The sequence below is a fragment of the Sturnira hondurensis genome, unplaced genomic scaffold (genome assembly GCF_014824575.4).
Source record: "Sturnira hondurensis isolate 20B ecotype Veracruz unplaced genomic scaffold, ASM1482457v3 Scaffold0017436, whole genome shotgun sequence".
Lineage (NCBI taxonomy): Eukaryota > Metazoa > Chordata > Mammalia > Chiroptera > Phyllostomidae > Sturnira > Sturnira hondurensis.
The window spans coordinates 2,541,853-2,563,786 of record NW_028090067.1 but is presented as its reverse complement, the minus strand read 5'-3'; the positions used below and the strand labels follow the sequence as shown (position 1 = coordinate 2,563,786).

Genomic DNA, 21,934 nt, shown 5'->3' with positions numbered 1-21,934 from the left:
TTTCCCCAAAGGAATGACTGTTTTCAATGAAAGAAAGCTTTTTACCCTCAAAGAGGCTAAAGTTACTTCTCTCATGAAGAGAAATTGTACCCTGGGTGCTTCTGCCCGCCTTGGAAATCTTGTCCCTAAGTGGACATTGTCAATCCCTTTAGAATGGCAGCATATCTTCCAAAGGACAAGTTTCTGAGACACTAATAGAAGTAGAGACCTAGAGTGGGAGGTTTTTACAAACTACATGGGTCCCTGGGTCCCCAAAGAGTTCTGCTATTTTCCTGAACTCCTATTCACAGCATTGTGTACATGTATCTTTTCTAAAGGAAAACCAGTTTTCTTCGGATCCTCAGAACAGCCACTTGACCCCCAAAAGCTAAGTAAGAACCACTGGTCTAGAGTCTGGGCTAAAATAACCTGGAAAGTACAGGAGCTAAGATCAGATAAGGCTGTGGTGCATTCTTTTGGATTATCCGAAAGACAGACTGCTCAAAGGCCAGACTGGAGTCCTTAGGACTGAGTCCCTCTGCCCATATCAGAGGCCAGTCCCTGGACTGACTGAAATCTAACCTGTTCTGCAGATACGGGAAAGCTTTGAGGGGATGTTGGACGTCTGGAATCTCACCCTTTTATGTTTCAAAAGTTGTAATGGCCTTGGAGACTGAAAATTGGGTTCCAGAGAGTGCAGATCTTCTGAAAACCGGAATCACTATTCTGCCACCAGAGGGCACCCAAAGCCCAGACAGTGCACTGAGCATCCTGCCTCCACTGGAATTAAGCACGTGACTGGAGAGCCGAGAAGCTCCTCCCCGCCACCCCACACTGAGCCAAAACTTGAAGAACCTGGTATTGCCTGGCCCCAAAGCCCTTCTACCCCATACCCAGTGCCCTGTAAGGGGCCTCAATGCTCTTTTTAGTCCAAAGTTTGTATATGGTTTTTGCTAGATCCAGTCCTCTTGCTGGAGGGTACCTGAACCCCACATTCCTCCTTAGAGTCTGCCCTGAATGTAATTTAAATTGCGAAGATTCTGGCCCCAGCACACACATGTAGCACATACACAACTGGTCTCCACTGCGGGAGTTACTCTGGGGCCCTGCAGTGTCCTCACCCATTGTTCGGAGTCACTAGCATGATTTCAGGATTGTGAGCAGAGCCCTGCAGAGGTACGCAGAGGATGTCATAGGAATATCTCTAGAGTTGCGATCCACTCAGATAAGAATAAGGAAAGGATTCGGTATTCACTTAGACCGAGTCACTAAGAGTAGCTACATCTTGGCTGGGGATCCCAGACTGCCTTGTACTCTAGTGGGGGTGCAACTTAGATCCAGAAGTCAGGGTGCAAGTCTACACCCATCAGAAGGGTATGGACTTAGACAAAACCAAAAACATCAAATTTATAGAGTCCAGAACATTTATAGGAACTTACTCAATCAAGAAGACTCATATGTGGACCCCAGGCCTGGCATCTTAGTATCAAATCTCTGGCAAATAGAGAATTTCAGCCTTCCTGAAATGACAATCACTGGTCATGGTCATACATTGTCCACTTGAGATAGTAAAACTGTTTCCATAGTGGACAAGTATCCTTTTAACTCCAGGAAGGTTTGGAATTATCATGGTGGCTTTTTACTTTGCTAGCTTAGCTGAGATGAAACTACATCTTGGAATTCCCTCCCTTTATGGTTCCAGGTTAGGGCTGACCACAGAGAAATGTGTATGAGATTTGAAAGGTTGAAAGCCAGAATTGAAGCAAAAGCAAGTCCTGTGTGCATCTCCATGGCAAAAGGAAGATGTGGAGAAAGTCGAGAACACAATGTGTGCCCTGGCTGGTGTGACTCAGTGCACTGAACACTGGACTGCAAACTGAAAGTTCATTGGTTCAGTTCCCAGTCAGGGCACATGCCTGGGTTGTGGGCCAGGTCTCCATTTGGGGGCCACATGACAGGCAACCACACATTGATGCTTCTCTCCCTCTCTTTCTCCCTCCCTTCCCTTCTCTCTAAAAATAAATAAAATATTTTTTTAAATTTCTAACTCCAAATCTTGTTGTCTACATATTTGAAGGAATTAATGCATTTAAAATAATTATTAATTTATGTTTCAGGGCTCACAATGTATAAAATGTAATTCAGTGATATCGACAACTGAAAGGGGAAGAAGATGGAGCTGTAAAGAAGCAGAATTTTTGTATATTATTTAAGTTAAGCTGGTATAAATTCAAACCAGAATATTATAACTTTAAGATGTTAAATGTAAAGTATATTCCATGCAAAAGATTAATGAAAAGAGAGCAAGAGTTGCTGTACTAATATGAGACAAAATAGACTTTAAATCAAAAAAAGGTTACAAGAGTCAATGGACATTATAGATAAATAAAAGTTTCAATATAGCAAGAAGACTTAACAATTATAAACATTTACACCTACTGACAGACCATCAAAATATATGAAGCAAAAACTGATGAAATTGAAGGGAGAAATATGCAGTTCTACAATAGTAGTTGGTGACTTCAATATTCCACTGAAAATAATGGGTAGAACAACCAGACAAAAGTAAGGAAATAGAGGACTTAACACAATAAGCCAAATAATAGATATACACAGAACACTCTACCCAACAAAACCAGAATATAGCCCTGGCTGGTGTAGCTCAGTGGATTGAGCATGGGCCTGCGAACCAGAGGATCGTGGTTCAATTCCCAGTCAGGCACATGCCTGGGTTGCAGACCAGTTCCCAGCAGGGGACACATGAGAGGCAACCATACATTGATGTTTCTCTCCCTCTGTCCTTCCCTTCCCCTCTAAAAGATAAATAAATAAAATCTTTGAAAAAACCCAGAAGATACATTCTTCTCAAGTGCACATGAAAACATTCTTTAGGATAGACCATATGTTAGGTCACAAATGAAGTCTCAGTAAATTTTAAAAGATAGATTTCATACACAAGTATCTTCTCTGACTACAACAGGATGAAGCTATAAATCATTTTTGTTATAAATCAATAACAAAAAAAACTGGACAATTCATGCAATTGTGAAATTAAACAACATACTTTTAAACAACCAGTGGATCAAATAAGAAATCTTCAATTACTATAAAAAGAAAAAAAAACAGAAAACCAAAGTATTGGTGAGAATGCAGAGAAATTAGAACCTTGTGCACTGTTGATGAGAATGTAAAATGCTGCCACCACTAAGGAAACCAGTATGGCAGCTCCTCAAAAAATTAAAAATAGAACTACCACATGATCCAGCAATCCCACTTCCGGATATCCACCCAAAATAACTAAAGTGGGGTCTCAAAGAGATATTTTTACACCAATGATCACAGCAGCTTTATTCACAATAGCTAAAATATGGAAGCAACCCAAGCGTCCTCTGACAGAGAACAGATAAGCAAAATGTGGTATGCACCCATAACAGAATGTTATTCACCCTTGCAGAGGAAGAAACTCTACAATATGCTACCGCATGGATGACCCTTGAGAACACTCAGCGAAGTCATCGATCACAAGACACATACTGGGTGACCCTACTTACACGCAGCCCTCAGAGCAGTCCAATCACAAAGACAGGCAGCAGAATGGCAGGTACAAGAAGCTGGGGAGAACAGAAAACGGGGGAATCCTGTTTCATGGGCGTGGGGTTCCAGTTTTCCAAGGTGAAAAGAGTTGTGGATATGGGTGGTGGTGATGGTTGCGCAAAAATGTGACTATTTGTTACCACTGAACTGAATGGTTAAGGGAATAGACAAAGTTTATGCGTGCCTTACCACAATAAAAAATGCCCCCCCCAAAACTTGAAGATCATTTTCTTTGTTTTACCATATTATAAGTAGTCAAACAAAATCTATAGGTTGAAATGAAAGAGAAACAATAACTAATATTTTTAAAACTTTATTGGATTCTAAATAGAATAACAATTTATAATTTGAACTTAAAAACATAAAGGAAACTAGATTTTTACATTGATTATTTCAATCAACTAATATTTAAAATGTCAGTAACTATGCATAGACCTTTTTTTCCCTGTGCCTTCAAATATCAAACCGATTGCCAAGACGCATGGCAATCGCCTGCTTCTTGTAGCTGTCCCCAGCCAGCCTGTCCCATTACTTTGGCATGAACCTGACGGGGTCTCCTCAGCCCCAGGGCCTCCACAACGCCCATCCAGAGCTCTACATATCCAATGCATCTGCATATCCAATGCAATCCCTATCAAAATTCCAACTGCCATATTTCACAGAAACAGACATGCTAATCCTAAAATTGATATGGAAATGCCAGGGACACAGCATAGCCAAAATTATCTTGACAAATAAGAAAGTTGGACTACTCATACTTCCTGATTTTAAAGCTTACTACAAAGCTACAGTACTCAAAATAGTGTGGTACTGGCCTAACAATATTGGACCCCTACCTCAAACCATATACAAAAGTTAACTTAAAATAGATCAAAGAAATAAATCTAAGAGGTAAAACTACAAAACTACTAGAAAGAAACAGGTGTAAATCTGTGATACCTTGGATTAGGCAACAATTTCTTAAATATGACAACAAAATCACAAGCAGAAAAGGAAAGAAAGAAAAAAGGGCCCTGGCTGGTGTAGCTCAGTGGATTGAGCACCGGCCTGCGAACCAGAAGATCGCGGTTCGATTCCCCATCAGGGCACATGCCTGGGTTGCAGGCCAGTTGCCAGCAGGGTCCAGTTCCCAGCAGAGGATGCACCAAAAGCAACCATACATTGATATTTCTCTCCTTCTCTCCTTCCCTTCCCTTCTAAAGATAAATAAAACAAAAATTTAAAAAAAAAGAATAAGCAAAAGGTTTCTTTAAAAGAAAAAAGGAAAGATGAAAGAAAGGAAAGAGAGAAAAGGGAAGGGAGGGAGGGAGGGAGGGAGGGAGGGAGGGAGGGAGGGAGAAGGAAGGAAGAATTTGACCTGACTGGTGTGTCACAGTTGATTGGAGCACTGTCCTATAAACCAAAAGGTTGCAGGTTTGATTCCCAGTCAGGGCACATGCCTAGGTTACAGGTTCAGTCCCTGGTCAGGATGCATATGGGAGGCAATTGATCAATATTTCTCTCACATCAATGTATCTCTCTCTCTCTCCCCCACACCTCTCCCTTTCTCCATCCCTCCCTCTCTCTCTCCCTTCCTTTCTCTCTTCCTTTCTTTCTCTGGAATCAATGGATATATTCTCAGGTGAAGGTTTTTTTTATTTTAAACTTTCCTGTATTAAAGGACACTATCAAGAAAATTTAAAAAATAACCCATAGAGGACTTCTGGCCAAGATGGACGTATAGGTGGAAACACTGTGCCCCCTCCCACAACTAAATTTAAAGACAGCGAAGTTTTAGAAACAAAAACACAGCCAAAACAGTGAAAATTGAACTGTATGGAAGTCCAACAACAACAAACCTCTCAGCCAGCCCGGTAAGAGGGGCAGAGTCAGTGGCGGAGTGAGTGGCGGAGTGGGGTCGGGCTGGAAAGACCTTTCGGTCTGACCGACCCAGGAGCAGAGGCGGTTGGTGGATCCCAGACATGGGGTGGCAACTGTCAGACCCAGTGAGGGTGTAGGGTGGCTGGCTGACTGCGATCATACATTTGCACGCAGATAAACCAAGAGAAGGAGCGAACAGTGAGACAGACCACACAGGCTAGGGCCTCAGTGACGGGAATTAGAGCCTGAAAGCACCAACTGGAAAGACTCTCTAGGGGTCGAGGGGCCGGGAGAGGCTCCCAGGCTCACAGACAGTTTGTTGGAGAGACCAACAGGGTCCTGGAGAGTACATGGGCCCACACACCTGGGAGCCAGCACCAGAAGGGCCCAATTTGCTTGTGGGAAGCAGCAGAGGACACAGAAATCTGAGAGAGAATGGAGCAGAGCAAAGCACCATTTTTTCCCCCTCTGACCCCGCCCCCACATACAGTGTCACAACCCAGCAACTGGGTCTCCCGGCCCTGACAAACACCTAAGGCTCCGCCCCCCATACATAACAGGTGTGAACAGACAAAACAATATTACTCAAAAACAGCTCAAAGCCCCAGAGCCTATAATTCTAAGTGACCAAGAAATAGCCAGCCTTTCAGATGCATATTTCAAAATATTGGTGATCAGGATGCTCACAGAATTGGTTGATTTTAGCCACAAATTAGAGGAACATATGAAGGCTAAACTAATTGAAATGAAGGGAAATGCACAGGAAACCAATAGTGATGGAAAGGAAACTGGGACTCAAATCAAGGGAGTGGACCAGAAGGAAGGAAGAAATGACCAAACAGAAAAGGAGGAAGAAACAAGAATTCAAAAAAATGAGGAGAGGCTTAGGAACCTCCAGGACATCTTTAAATGTTCCAACATCCCAATTATAGAGGTACCAGAAGGGGAAGAGCAACAGCCACAAGTGGAATACTTATTTGAATAAATAATAAAGGAGAACTTCCCCAGTCTGGCAAAGGAAATAGACTTCCAGGAAATCCAGGAAGCTCAGAGAGTCCCAAAGAAGTTGGACCCAAGGAGGAACACACCAAGGCACATCATAATTACATTAGCCAAGATTAAAATGAAGGAGAGAGCCCTGGCTGGTGTAGCTCAGTGGATTGAGCGCGGGCCTGCGGACCAGAGAATCGCGGTTCGATTCCCAGTCAGGGCACATGCCTGGGTTGTAGTCCAGTTCCCTGCAGGCCAACTCCCAGCAGGGGATACACAAAAGGCAACCATACATTGATGTTTCTCTCCCTCTCTCCTTCCCCTCTAAAAAGATAAATAAATAAATAAATAAAATATTTTTTAAAAAAAGGAGAGAATTCTAGAAGCAGCAAGAGATAAGGGGACAGTCACCTACAAAGGAGCTCCCATCAGACTGTCAGCTGGTTTCTCAAAAGAGACCTTACAGGCAAGAAGAGGCTGGAAAGAAGTATTCCAAGTCATGAAATCCAAAGACCTACATCCAAGATTGCTCTATCCAGCAAAGCTTTCATTTAGAATGGAAGGGCAGATAAAGTGCTTCTCAGATAAGATCAAATTCAAGGAGTTCATCATCACCAAGCCCTTATTATATAAAATGTTAAAGGGACTTATCTAAGAAAAACAAGATAAAAAATATGAACAGTGAAAGGACAGTAATCTCACAGTTATTAACAACCACACCTAAAACAAAAGCAAACTAAGAGGACAGCTAGATTAGGAGTGGAAACATAGAAATGGAGATCACATGGAGGGTTAGCAACAGGGGCATGGGAGGAGGAGAAGGAGGAGAAGGGGGAGAAGGTACAGAGAATAAGTAGCATAGACGGTAGGTAGAAAATAGACAGGGGCGGAGGGCAGGAATACTATAGGAAATACAGAATCTAAAGAACTTGTGACATATAGACACGAATGAAAAGGGGGTGAATGGTGGGGGAGGGGTGTGCAGGGTGGAGGGGAGTGAAGGGGGGAATGGGACAACTGTAATGGCATAATCAATAAAATATGTTTTTAAAATTTTTAAAAAATAACCCATAGAATGGGGAAATGTTTGCAAATCATGTATCTGCTAAGGCTCTAGTATCCAGAGTATATAAAGAACTCTTAGAAATCAACAAAAAAGATAAATAATGCAATTTAAATATGGGCAAAGGATTTGAACAGACCTCTCTCAAAGAAGATATACAAATGGCCACTGTGCACATGAAAAGATAAATGTGCAGCATCATTAGTCTAGGAAAGTGCAAATCAAAACCACAGTGAGCCCTGGCTGGGGTAGCTCAGTGGATTGAGCACAGGCCTGTTGAAGCAAAGGGTCGCTGTTGGATTCCCAGTCAGGGCACATGCCTGGGTTGCAGGCCAGGTCCCCAGTAGGGGACACATGAGAGGGAGCCACACGATGATGTTTCTCTCCCACTCTTTCTCCTTCCCATCCCCTCCCTCTAAAAATAAATAAATAAAATATTTTTTTTAAAAACCCACAGTGAAACACCACTTTATATCAACTCACGTGGCTGTAATCTTTTAATAGAAATTAACAAATAGTGGTAAGCACACAAAGAAACCGGAACCTCCATGTACCACGGGCAGCAAAATTGTTCAGTTGTAGAAAACAGTTTTCAGTTCCTCAAGAAGTTAAACATCAAGCCAGCAATTCCACTGGTTAGTATGAGTGTACCCAAGAAAATTTAAAATATATGTTCACATAAAACTTATGAATGTTAATAGGATTATTCATAATAGCCAAAAAGTGGAAACAACCCAAACATCCATCAATTGATAAAGGGATAACAAAATGTATACCCATACAACAGAATATTATTCAGCCATTAAAAGAACAGAAATGCTGATAATATGTGTTGCAACATGGATAAACTTTGAAAATATTACACTAAAGTGAAAGAAGCCAGACAAAAATGACCACATACTATGTGACTCCATTTATAGGAAATGTCCAGAAGAGGCAAGTCCATAGAGACAGAAAATACATTAGTGGGGTTGGGCAAGGGGGAATGGAGAGTGGGGAAGTGATTGACTGCTAACTTTTAGTTATGAGGTCTCTTTTTTAAAAAATAGATTTTATTGCCCTGGCTGGTGTGGATCAGTAGATCGAGTGCTTATCTGTGAGCCAAAGGATCATTGGTTTGATTCCCAGTCTAGGGTACGTGCCTGGGTTGTGGGCCAGGTCTCCCGTGGGGAGTGTGTGAGAGGCGGCCGCACATTGATGTTTCTCTCCCTCTCTTTCTCCCTCCCTTCCCTTCTCTAAAAATAAATAAATAAAATAAAATAAAGTAGATGTTATTGATTATGCTATTACAGTTGTCCCAACTCCCCGCCTCTGCCTGGTATCCCCATTTCCTCTAGCAATCTCCTCCTTTAGTTCATGTCCAAGGGTTATACATGAAAGTTCTTTGGCTTCTCCATTTCCCATACTATTTTTATCCCCTTGTCTATTTAGTACCTACCAATCTGTAGTTCTTTTTTAAGAAAATACTTTTAAAAAATTTTAAAGTATTTTAAAGTATTTTAAATTTAAAAAAAATACTTTATTTATTTTTAGAGAGAGGGGAAGGGAAGGAGAAAGTGGGAGAGAAACATCAGTGTGTGGCTGCCTCTTATGTATCCCCTACTGGGAACTTGGCCTGCAACCCAGGCATGTGCCCTGACTGGGAATTGAACCGGCAACCCTTTGCTTCACAGGCCTGTGCTCAATCCACTGAGCTACACCAGCCAGGGCCAATTTGTACTTGTTAATCCCTGCACCTTTCCCCCCATTTCTCCCCTTTCTCCCTCCCACCTGATAACCCTTCAAACGATCTCCGTATCTGATTCTGTTTCTGTTCTGCTTGTTTGCTTAGTTTGTTTTTCATATTCAGTTGTTGATAGTTGTGAATTTGTTGCCATTTTAATGTTCATAGTTTTGATCTTTTCCTTATATAATTCCCTTTAACATTTCATATGGTAATGGCATGGTGATGATGAACTCCTTTAGCTTTACCTTGCTGAGAAGCACTTTATCTCCCCTTCCATTCTAAATTATATCTTTGCTAATAGAGTAATCTAGATTGTAAATCCTTGCTTTTCATCATTTTGAATACTTCTTGCCAGTTCTTTCTAGCCTCCAAAGCATCTTTTGAGAAATCAGCTGACAGTCTTATGGGAACCCCTTTATAAGTAACTCTTTTTCTCTCGCTGCTTTTAAGATCTCTCTTTATCTTTCACCTTTGGCATATTAATGATGATGTTTTTTGTTGTGGTCCTCTTTGGGTCCAATTTGTTTGGGACTCTCTGTGCTTCCTGAACTTGTATGTATATTTCCTTCACCAAATTAGGGAAGTTTTCTCCCACTATTTTTTCAAATAAAATTTCAAATAAGTTTGCTCTTCCTCTCCTACTTCTGGCACCCCTATGATCCAGATGTTAGTACATTTGAAGATGTCTCAGAGGCTCCTTATACTATCCTTGTTTTTTTTTTAATTCTTTTTGCTTCTTTCTGTTCTGATTGAAAACTTTTTTCTTCTTATATTCCAAATTGTTCATTGAAAAGTTTTTTCTTCTTATGTTCCAAATTGTTCAGCTTCACCCCCTCCACTGTTGGTTCCCTGTAGATTTTTCTTTATTTCACTTAACTCAACCTTCATTTCTGCCTGGGTCCTTTTTTTTTTATTATTATTATTATTTATTTATTTATTTATTTTTTAGAGGGGAAGGAGAGAGGGAGAGAAATATCAGTGTATGGTTGCCTTTTGTGCCTCCCATGCTGGTAGTTAGCCTGCAAGGAACCGGCCTGCAACCCAGGCATGTGCCCTGACTGGGAATCGAACCGCGATTGTCTGGTTCGCAGGCCCGCGCTCAATCCACTGAGCTACGCCAGCCAGGGCCCTGCCTGGGTCCTTTTTATGCCATTGTAATACCCAATGAGTTCTTTGAGCATCCTGATAACCAGAGTTTTGAACTCTGCATTTGATAGGTTGCTTATCTCCATTTCACTTAGTTCTTTTTCTGGGGTTTTGCTTTGTTCTTTCATTTGTGCCATATTTCTTTGTCTCCTCAATTTGGCAGTCCCCTGTTTGTTTCTGTGTGTTAGGTAGTGCTGCTTTGACTCCCTGTCTTAGTAGCATGGTCTAATGTAGGAAAGGCACCTGCAAATCATGTGGGGCAGAGGCTTAAATAATCACCAGGGCAGGGCAACCCATTTCTCTGCTTTGTGACTAGCTCTTTGTGGAAGAACACTCAGAAAGAGGACACCACCACTGCCTGGCCTCTGGAGATTGCCCAGGAGGAAGGTATCTCCTGGCACTTGCCATGTTGCCAGTCACTTCATTTTCTCCCCTTTTCCCCATATGCCACTTGTGTCCTTCCAACCGTTGCCCTGGTGCTGAATCCTAGAGGGGGTGGGTCTGGGTAATAAGTCCTGAGACTTTTGCAGCACCTTTAAGAAGAGTCCCCTGAGAAACCTACAGTTTCTTCTACCACTCCACCCCCCACCTGGTTTCATAGCAAGAAGTTATGGGGACTTATCCTGCTGGCACTAGAATCTTGCGCTGTGTGGTCTGGTCTGGGGCTGGGATCTCTCTCTCCTGAGGTATCCCTCCCAATTTTTATCTACTGCACAAGATTGCAGGACCACCCATTCTGCCACCTCTCTGCACCTCTCTGTGTCTACACTCCTCCTACCTGTTTGAATGAATGTGACTTCTTTAAATTCTTGGTTGTTGGGCTTCCATACTGATTGATTTCCTGATGAATCTGGGTGATATCTGTGTTATAGTCTAGTTGCAATTTTTGCTGTAATTGTGTATGGAGGTGAAGTGTATTTACCTACACCTCCATCTTGACCAGAAGTCCTTAGGTATGAGGATGTTTTTTAGGGCAGATCATAATGTTCTAGAATTAGATGGTGGCTGATATTTGCACAACATTGTGAAAATACTAAAAACCAATAAATTACACATTATAAAATGGCTAAAATGTTGGATTTTATCTCAATTTAAAAAGTCAACATGTACAAAAGATCCCTTCAATCAGGGCTGGAGGTTGGTGTAGTTTTAAGGAGGCATCCAGGTCTGAAGCAGAGGGGTTTAGGGGTCTCTCAAGTCCCAAATGCCATTTTACAAATGAGGTGAGGGACACCCCCCACAGGTATGAAGTCTCCTGAGGTCTGTAAAAGGGTGACAGGATACCTCTCCTGCCGTAATGAGGGTTTTCTCAGCCCCTAGAGCAGATGGCAAACACGTGTAGGGATCCACAGGCTTGGCCCAGGCCCTGCAGGCTGGGTCACAAGACAGAGGATTTTTGTAAGAGTGGATTTTAGAACACTGGTGGTGACCCAAGGATAGAAAGACATTTGTCACAAAGGAACAAATACAAACAGCCGGTGATCATGGAAAGATGCTCGACCTCACTGGTCACCAGAGAAATGGAAGCCGAAACAACAATGAGAAAGCAGTTTCCCTCAACAGATTGTCAAAAATGGTTAGAGGTTGGCAAGATGTGAGAAAACAGGTGCTCTCTTTCCACTGCTGGTACATGTGTGAACTGGTAGAGCCACTTTGGAGAGCAGCTCACCAGCATCTAACAAAGTGAAAAATATGCATATCCTATGACTCAGCAATTCCAATGCCCAGTATATATTCTAAAGTGACACTCCCACATGCACGGGGAAATATATTTATGTGATAGCATGTGTAATAATGAAATGTTAGAAAAAACCTAATTATTCATAAATTTGTGAATAGGGGACTGGCTAAAAAACTATGTTAATTCATTCTGTGTTTAACAAAATGACTACTTTTAGCTGCATGACATAAAATGATGTCCAAGACATATTATTGGATTTAAAAAGCAAATTCTAGAAGGATATACAAGGTCTGTCCAGAAAGTATCTAGCCATATAATATGAAAAATAGAGACATTTATTGAACAAGATACAAGATACAAGAAACTTTGTACACGGACAATGATGCTTTAGTCCCCTTCAAAGTAGGCACCTTGGGACCTCACCTAGTTCTCCCAGTTGCTATCAGCTGCCCCACCATATGTTCCTGAATCTCATTAAGGGTCTGAAATCTCTTCTTGTTCAAAGGTGATTTTAGTTTTGGGAAAAGTCAGAAGTCAAAGAGCACCAAATCTAGGCAGTAGAGAGGCTGAGTCATCTGCGTGATTTGATGTTTCACAAAAAAACTCAGCATAAGACGTGATGTGTGAGTGTGCGGGCCGTTGTGATGAAGCTGCCAAGCACCAGTTGCCCATAGCTGGGGCTGTTTTCATTATATTGCATTTCTCAACTGATGAAGAACATCGAGGCAGTGCTCCTTATTAATTGTTTGGACTGAAGGAGCATACTCATGATGGACAACACCTTCCCAATCAAAAAACACAGTGAACATGGTCTTGATCTTGCTGTGACTTTGCCGTGCCGTCTTTGGGCATGGAGAACCAGGTGACCTCCATTGGGACTACTCAGCCTTCATTTTGGGATCACAGCCACAGACCCATGATTCATCTCCAGTTATGTCCTCCTTGAGGAAATCTGGTTCAGTGGAAGAGGTTTGAATCAAGTCACTAGCAACTGCAGCACGATGTTCCTTCTGCTCTGGTTAACAGAGGCTATGGAAGAAATTTTGCCATGACATGTTTCATGCCAAGATCATGTGTCAAAATCTCAGACACAGTAGTTTCTAGAATCCCCAGATAAGCTTCTAGTTCTCACACTGTCAGTCACCAATCTTTGTTGATTGAAGCCCTTACATGTTCAACATTCTAAGGTGTTCTGCTTGTTGCAGGCCTTCCAGAACGTGGATAACTTTCAACAGATTCTCGACCATCTTTGAAGTGTTTGTGCCACATTTTTACTTGTGCTTCACTCATCGCATCACCACTGAAAGCCTACTGAATCATCCAAATAGTTTCCATGGAGGAATGTTCAAGCTTAAGGCAAAATTCGATGCAGATTCATTGCTCTATTTGCTCAGTCATTTTGAAAGCAACACCCACACAGTACACATGCTCACTCAATGGCATGTACCACCCCCACTGACTAGCACAGTGAAACCGTCATTATTCATGATGAATGTGGAATGCATGCACATTCCAGTCCATTCTCCTTGGCTACCAGGTTACATCGATATCACGCAAACTGTTCTTTGTGCAAAAGAACAGTTTCAGGACAGATATTACTTATGAAAGGAAACAAAGAAAAACAAAAATCCAAAACACATGTGTGCTGGAGCCCTTGGAGAATTCTGCCTGCCAGACTGAAGTCCTAGGCAAATAGAAAAAATAGACTTTATTTTTTTCTAAATTTGTTAAATTGATTTTTAGAGAGAGAGATGGGGAGAGAAAGAGAGAAAGAAACATCAATTTGTTGCTCCCTTTATTTATGCACTCCTTGGCTGATCCTTTCATGTGCCCTGATCAGTGATCAAACCCACGACCTAGACAGGTCAGGACAATGCTCCTGGGGCACACATGCAAGAATTCTTAGTGTATATAGCTGGTGGCGGAAATGATGGAGTTCACTGGTTGAATTTTTCATAAAGAGATGATATAAATATATTAGTTGAATAATTAAATTTCAATTTAGAAAAAGAAAAGCAAAGATAAACATTGAGATGGTTTCATAGCGTGAAAGTTCAGGGAACAGTCTGTGTGAGACAGGCAGCAAAAAGACACAGGAAGAGCAGCCTGTAGGCAAGACAAGCCTACAGGAAGACAAGTCTGCAGGCTGAGCTCAGGAGGTATTGTCATGTGTAAACTCGGTTCGAGGCACGCACTGAGTGCCTGATATGTGTGGCTCTGAAAGTGCTCTAGTCAGCAGTGGGCTGGGATTTGGGAGACCTGGCTTCTCTCCCAACTCTGCCACAAAGAGCAAGTCATTTCACCTCCTCACCAGGGGTTACGACATTTGTAAAATGAGGGGAGAGACCCACAGGATCAGAAACTTTCTTTCCAGCTCTGCTAGTTTTGGATCCCATGCTGGTTAGAGTTAGTAAGACAGAGGCTCACAATGACTAGTTCTATCTAGAAGCCAGAAATGCAAGCCTTGTTGAAGATGGGCTTGCAATTCCAAATTAGAAAACATCCCAGCCCTGGCTGGTGTAGCTCAATGTATTGAGCGTGGGCCCGTGAACCAGAGGATCCCAGTTCGATTCCCAGTCAGGGCACATGCCTGGGTTGCAGGCTAGTTCCTGGCAGGGGACTCACAAGAGGCAACCATACATTGATATTTCTTTCCTTCTCTCCTTCCCTTTCCCTCTAAAGATAAATAAATAAAATCTTAAAGAAAAAAAGAAAAGAAAACATCCCAGAAATGGTTTGACCCAGAGCACCTTTTTCATCTAAGTCAGCCATTAAAACCAAATATTTGCACTCAGACCTAAATCTACTAGTCACTACAAATAAAAGACTGAAGCAAGATTTTTTAAAAATAATAAAACATTAAATTATATTGCTCATTGCTGTTACTAAATTTATTATTACTAGTATATTGTTATATTGTACAAAATGTTGTTATATATTATTTTAGTGAGAGCAAAATGATCTTTTATGTTGTAAATAAGTAAAAATAATGTTATTTTTAAAAACTGTTTCCCCAACTTTTTCTCATCCTTTCTATATTTTTATGTGACTATGTACTTGTAGCTTGTCCTTTTTAATGTCTATATATACATACACAGAATTTATATTTGAATATATAATCTATAAATATAATTTATTTTAAAATGTTGTATGTATTTGGGGATACATGTTCAAAATCATTTTGTCAATCAAGAACAATACCAAATCAAAGACATTGAGAGACCACTGAATCAGTATTACATGTTTTTTTCAAGCACACATAAAACATTTACAGCCACATACTATGTAGGCCACATAGTAAATCTCAAACAAATGCCAGAGGACCTATATGTATTAGTCTTCTATGGCTGCTGTAACAAATTGCCAAAGGACCTAAATTCTGTCAGACCCCGTACATTTCAGCCAAACTGTGCTTCCTGGTAGATGCACTGCCGCCCCCCCAAATTCCCCTACTAGTGGACAGACACCTGCATCGCACCCTGACTCCCCTTCATGGTGCTGCAATAATGACCATTACTAATAAGTTCACATTCGTCTTTGAGGTTATTTGCTCAATGTCTAACTCTCACTGGTGGGTCAACTCCATGAGGGGAGAAAGCACATGTTTATTTTTTTGTTTTCTTTTTCTTTTTTTTTTTTAAATCTTAACCTGAGGATACATTTATTAATTTGAGAGAGGTGGGGGAGGGAGAGAGAGGGGGAAAAAAAGATAACACCAAGGTGAGAGAGAAACATTAATCAGTTGCCTCCTATGCATGCCCCAATCAGGGACTGAGCCAGACACTTAGGTACGTGCCCTGACTGGGAATTGAACCCATGACTTTTTGGTGCAGGGACAACAATCAAACCAACCAAGGCATGTGGGCCAGAACACATGTTTATTTTTTCATCTTTGTGTCCTATTACTTAATTTGTATCTGGGACAGAATGGACATGCAACAAAATACTTGTCAAATGAATGAGGAGTAGAATTTAGAAGGTCAATGTGGCCTTGGACTCCCTGAAATTTCGATTTTATAATTGTGGCTAGAACTGTCAAGGAACAAGGCTGAAGCTGGACCATCTAATATTTAGTGAGTACCTTATATGGTAGGAAACACTAGGACTGGGGCTGCAATACTAAAAAAATCAGAGGTGGGAAGAAATGCCCACAGCTAGTGAGCCCCCTGGGACCCAGGAATGCAAATTACAGAATGAGGATGTGAATACCCAGTCCCTTGTCAATCAACCCACCCACTGTCCTGCTCAGCTGCTCTCTAAAGTCTCCCTGGGAAGGAAGATCTAAAGCAGTGGGGGACCAGGAGTAGGTGGGTGTCATCCAAGTAGGAGCAGAAGAATAAGAAATGGAGTGGGAGCCCTGACCAGTGTGGCTCAGCTGGTTAGGCATCATTCCACAAAGCAAAAGTTTGCCCATTCGATTCAAGGTCAGGGCACATGCCTGGGTTATGGGTTCGGTCCCTCAGCAGGGTGTGTGCAAGAGACAACCAATTGATGTTTCTCTCTCACATTGATGATTTTCTCCTTCTCTCCCTCCTTCCCATCCCCCCTCTCTAAAAAGAAAGGAATAAAATCTTTTTTTAAAAAAGAAAGAAAAGAAATGGAGTGAGAGACAAAATGGCTAGAAAAACAAGGGGTTTAGTTGATAGAATCACAAACAGTGATTTCTGACATCTAGGTAATATAAGAGAATTTCCTTCTAAGAAAAAATTTTGGAGAGAGTTTAGTTCCATGGAGTACTTTGACCCTGGTTATAGATTCATAAAGAACCAAGATTAATTTTGGGGTTAGGGGCTAAAGAGAGATGAGATATAATACCTGCCATATTTCTGAAAGTCAATCTGTGACAGAAAAATAGGGGTGAAGGGGAGAGAGGCGTCAGCAAGATGGTCAATGCCTTCACTGCTTTTGTAGGGTAGCCAGACCACTGATCAATCCCAGGGGTGGGAAGGACCATTAAGAACAAGAATATGCAATTGCATCCAGAAATACATTAAAAAGATCATACACCATGATCAAGTGGGATTCATCCCAGAGATGCAAGGATGGTACACTATTCACAAATCAATAAACATAATACATCACATAAACAAAAGGTAAGACAAAAATCACATGATCATAAAGTACAGGCTAGAACTGTCAAGGAACAAGTGTCAAGCAACACTTTGTGATAAAGTACAGCACTCATTTATGATAAAAACACTCAGCAAAATGGGAGTAGAGGGAGCATGCCTCAACATATAAAAGACATATACAAGAAACCTACAGCCAACATCATACTCAACCAGCAAAAACTAAACACTTTCCCACTAAGGTCAGGAGCAAGACAAGGGTGTCCGCTTTCACCACTTCTATTCAACATAGTATTGGAAGTACTAGCCACAGCAAGCAGACAAGAAAAATAAATAAAAGGCATCCAAATTGAAAAGGAAGAAGTAAAGCTGCCACTGTTTGCAGACGATATGATAGTATACCTAGAAAACCCTATAGACTCCACAAAAAAACTATCAGACCTAATAAGTGAATCTGGCAAAATGGCAGGGTCCAAAGTCAATATTCAGAAGTAGAAGGCATTTTTGTACACTAACAATGAAATATGAAAAACAGAAATTAGGGAAAAAACCCATTTGCTATAGCAACAAGAAAAATAAAGTACCTAGGAAGAAACCTAATCAAGGAGTTAAAAGACCTGTACTTAGAAAACTACACAATACTGAAGAAAGAAATTAAGGAAGACAACTAAATGGAAGCATGCATCATGTTCATGGATTGGAATAATTAACATCATCAAAATGTCCATATTACCCAAATCAGTTTACAGATTCAACAAAATCCTTATTAAAATATCAATGACATATATCACAGATACAGAACAAACATTTCAAAAATTTATATGAAACCATAAATGACCCCAAATAGCCTCAGCAGTTTTGAGAAAGAAGAACAGATGGGAGGGATCACAATACCTGACATCAAACTGTATCACAAGGCTACTATAATCAAAACAGTCTGGTCCTGACTTAAGAACAGACTCATAGATCAATGGAATAGAATAGAGAGCCCAGAAATAAACCCATGTCTCTATGGTCAATTAATATTCAACAGAGGGGGCAGGAGCATAAAATGGAGTAAAAAATAGACTCTTCAACAAATGGTGTTAGGAGATCTGGACAGCTACAGGGAAAAAAAGGAAACTCTACCACCAACTCACACCATACACAAAAATAAACCTCAGATGGATAAAAGATTTAAATATAAGTTGTGACACCATAAAAGTCCTAAAGGAGAACATAGGCAGGAAAATCTCAGATACCCCACACAGCAATATTTTCACTGATATGTCCCCTAGAGTAAGGCATGTAAAAGAAAGAATAAACAAATGGGATCTCATCAAAATAAAAAGCTTCTGCATGGCTAAAGAAAACATCAGCAAAATGAAAAGGGGACCGACCATATGGGAAAATACATTTGCCAATGATACCTCAGACAAGGGTTTGATCTCCAAAATATAATAAGAACTCACACAACACCACTCCAAGAAGACAAACAATTCAACTAAAAAAATGGTCAAAGGACCTGAACAGACCCTTTGTATGTCATCCAAGGATGACATACAAAGGGCCCAGGGACATACAAAAGGATGCTCAGCATCTTAAGCCATCAGAGAGATACACATTAAAACCACAATGAGATACCACTTCTCACTGGTCAGAATGGCCATCATAAATAAATCAACAAACAACAAGTACTGGCGAGGTTGCGGAGAAAAAGGAACCCTAGTACACTGTTGATGAGAATGCAGACTAGTGCAGCCACTGGAAAACAGTATGGAATTTCCTCAAAAAACTAAAAATGGAACTTCCTTTTGATCTGGCAATTCCACTGCTGGGATTACACCCTAAGAATCCTTAAATACCAATTCAAAAGAACCTGTGCCCTGCAATGTTCATAGCAGCATTATTTACAGTAGCCAAGTGCTAGAAACAGCCTAAGTGCCAATCAGTAAATGAGTGGATCAAAAAACTGTGGTACATTTACACAATGGAATATTACAGAGCAGAAAAACAGAAGGAGCTCCTATCCTTCATGACAGCATGAATGGAACTGGAGAGCATTATGCTAAGTGAAATGAGCAAGGCAGTGAAAGAAAAACACCATATGATCTCACCTGTAAGTGGAGCCTAATCAACAAAATAAGCTAGCAAAATAGAACCAGAGACATGGAAATAAAGAAAAAACTGACAGTGGCCAGAGGAGAGGAGGGAGAGGGAAAGAAAGGGAAGAATCAAGGAACATGTATAAAGGACCCATGGACAAAGACAATGTGGGGTGGAGGGGGCAGGGGAGAGTAATGGGGAGAAAATGGGGACAATTGTAATTGAACAATAAAAAATTTTTTTAAAGAACAAGAATATGCAAAATGCAATGTTAAGTTGTATTCTTATGATATATAAAGTTTCAGTAAAAATTTTGTCATACTTAACAGCCTTCTATTTACAGTTGGTTTGGAGGAAAATTCAGAAAACCCAAGCCTGTGTCCAAAATTTGGGGCCTGTGGCAGGGCAAAGGTAAGGGAACAGCCAGGAGCAGAGAAGGAAAAATAAGATTTCAGCTGATAGAAGAAGCAGAACTAGAGGCTACCATAACACTGGACCCATTGGGATTTGCACCATTCAACAGCCCCATCTCCTCCAAACTTCCCAGGCCCTGCCCTCATTGGAGAATGAGGAGTATCTTATGCAGGTATTAAGGAGTCAGGTGACCCCAGCTGACTTTCAGGCTACAGTCACTGCTCCAGACTCAGGGTTGGTCAGGGCCTGTCAAAAGTAATGGAAGTTGTCAAAAGAAAAGCTTCTGTGGGCCTGTCTCTGGAGATGCAAGAAAAGGAGGGAACTGTTGAGAAAACACCTCATATCTGTGCCAGACAAGTATGGGGAGAAGCTGAGCCTCAAAGAGAAAGAGGTGATGGAAGATTTTGAGGGAGAGGTCAACAGGTTGCTCTCACAGGGCCTATACACAAGAGGACGGCACTGTCCAGTAAGCCAGCCTTGAGTCCAACACTCACCATAAGTTGATGCAAACAGCACAGAAGGTGGGAGAATAGTAATGCCCAGGAACCTGGCTTTCCTCCTCTTGATCAGAGGGAGAGCCAGGCCTACCCTGCTCCTACCCTCTCCCCCATGGGCGAGTGATGAGTAGAAGAGGGGACATGGGACAGAGGACACAGGCCTCATGTGGGTGAGCAGCTCAGGGTCTAGTCAAGGTTTAGGTCTCTGAATCCTCCAATTCCCGCTTCAGCAAGTTTCTCCTTAAAGGTCCCTAACTCCCCATCATTCCTCTAGGGTCCCATCCATCCCCAGGGGAGCCCATCTCTCCATGGCCTCCTTGATGTTTAAGATTAACAGCGGAGACATGACCACGACCTGGGAATGGGGCAGACTGTCAGTGACAGCAAGATGCTCAAATCCCAAAGTTAACACTCTGAGGTGGGAACTCGGGCACCCTGACCAACAGTGAAAAGGATGGTTTTGCTTAAATAACTATTCAAATCACACCCATGTGTGGCTTCCCACTTGAGAGGACCCACCTGAAGACTAGAGGGGGTCAGGTTAAGGCAGAAGGGTGGAAAAAATGAAGAGAAAGGAAACTGAAGAGTGAGATAGAGAACAGATCTGACATGTGAGATCACGGGGTGTGACATTTTATGAGCCCTGTGGAAACAACTGCAAAACCCCTGAACGAAAAATAGCCCCAAGAGGTAAGCCACCTCACACCTCAATCCTCAGGGAAAGAGGAGGGGGAGGCCATCTGACCCATGTGTTCCAGAACTCAAAGAGGGGAAAGTCCAGTTATTTCCACTCTTCTCAACACCATAGAAATAGGGAAGAAATGAGCCCTGGTCAGTGTGGCTCAGTTGGCTGGAGCATCGGCCCATGGACAGAAAGGTCGCCAGTTCGATTCCTGATCAGGGCACATGCCTGGGTTGTGGGTTTGGTCCCTGGTTGGGGCACATATGAGAGGCAACCGATCAATGTTTCTCTCTCACATTGATGTTTCTCTCCCTCTCTCTCCCCCTCCTTTCGTCTCTCTCTCTCTCTCTAAAATCAACAAGCATGTCCTTGGGTAAGCATAAAAAATAAAATTAAATAAATAAAAGAATAGAAACAGGAAAGAGATGACCCACTGGCATTGACCTTTAATCCCAGTGCCCAAGTCTTGTAGGGGAGATGCCCTGGGGGCTCCAGGACATCAGTGACTGACACAGCCAGAGGCAGGAAGGGGAAAATAAAGGTGACAGTGGGGTGGGGAGGGAAGGACAGATGGGCAGAGGGTAGTACCTGTATCATAGACTGGCAGGGAGACTAAATGAGACCATACGTGATCTCCTAGCGCAGAGCGTGCCACACGTTTAAGTCCCTTGTCTACCATTCTAACAAGAGACTTAGCAAGCTCTTTTGGCTGTAAAACCAGACCTCACCTGATGCAAAGTAAGGCTCATTATAGTCACTGCTCACTCCACGTAGTTGAAATATCCAATAGTTTTGCTGCAGAGATGTGCTTGGACTGTGACTGCTACCCCAGCCCTATGAAGGTGTCTTGTGGTGCTAGTTTCTTCCCCAAATCTGAAAAATTCTAAAACCAGACCCAGGCCCTGGCCAATATGGTTCAGTTGGTTGGAGCATCGTCCATAACCGAAGGGTTGTGGGCTCAATTCCCAGTCAGGGCACATACCTAGGTTGCGAGTTCAACCCCCGGTTTGGACGCATATGATCCCAGGACTGGGCGCCTATGATGCCTGGTCTGGGTGAGCACAGGAGGCAACCAATGGATGCTTCTCTCTTGCATCGATGTTACTCTCTCTCCCTTCCTCTCTCTCTACAAGCAATGAAAAAAAAAA

The 21,934-nt window shown here is 41.9% G+C and overlaps 1 protein-coding gene across 1 annotated transcript in view; it reads right to left on the bottom strand.

The window, feature by feature from the left end:
• VAMP1 (vesicle associated membrane protein 1) overlaps window positions 1–21,934 on the bottom strand; it is a 64,718-nt gene that overhangs the window by 23,195 nt on the left and 19,589 nt on the right. Inside the window, exon 5 of the transcript XR_005069704.1 lies at window positions 21,769–21,912. The gene's annotated coding sequence lies outside the window, so the exon portion shown is untranslated. The remainder of the gene's footprint in view (window positions 1–21,768; window positions 21,913–21,934) is intronic.